This window comes from Eurypyga helias, unplaced genomic scaffold (genome assembly GCF_000690775.1).
Source record: "Eurypyga helias isolate BGI_N326 unplaced genomic scaffold, ASM69077v1 scaffold19934, whole genome shotgun sequence".
NCBI classification, from domain to species: Eukaryota; Metazoa; Chordata; class Aves; order Eurypygiformes; family Eurypygidae; genus Eurypyga; species Eurypyga helias.
This window is the reverse complement of record NW_010244619.1, coordinates 1-434: the sequence shown is the minus strand read 5'-3', so window position 1 is coordinate 434 and position 434 is coordinate 1.

The window sequence follows — 434 nt, the reverse complement described above, 5'->3', positions numbered from 1 at the left end:
CAGTCACTTGCTGCTTGGGGTGGGTTTTTGGTTCAAGATTCCCTAGGTGCCCAGACCTTTTGAGGTGTACAGCTGGGCGTGGTGGTGGAGATGAGGCCCATACGCTTGACTTCCAGCATCGTTCTTGGAGGTCACTTGTGTTCACAAACCTTGTCCACAGGTTCCTCAGAGAGTGACACAGAGATAAGATTTCTGAAAATAGATGAGGGCCTCCAGAGCTTCTAAGAAAATGTGATCATGGATGTTCGGTTTGTTTTTTGTTTGGTGTGTTTTTTTTTTTTTTTTTTTTTTTTGGTGTATGTTTGTTTGTCTCTCTCTCTCTTCTCTTCCACTTCGGCTTGAGCAAAGATGTGGATCTGGATACGCGCTCCCAGGGAGAGAGAGGATGGATTCGGCGAGGCTCGGGACGTGCCGCAGCCCGGCTCTGCCCGGCC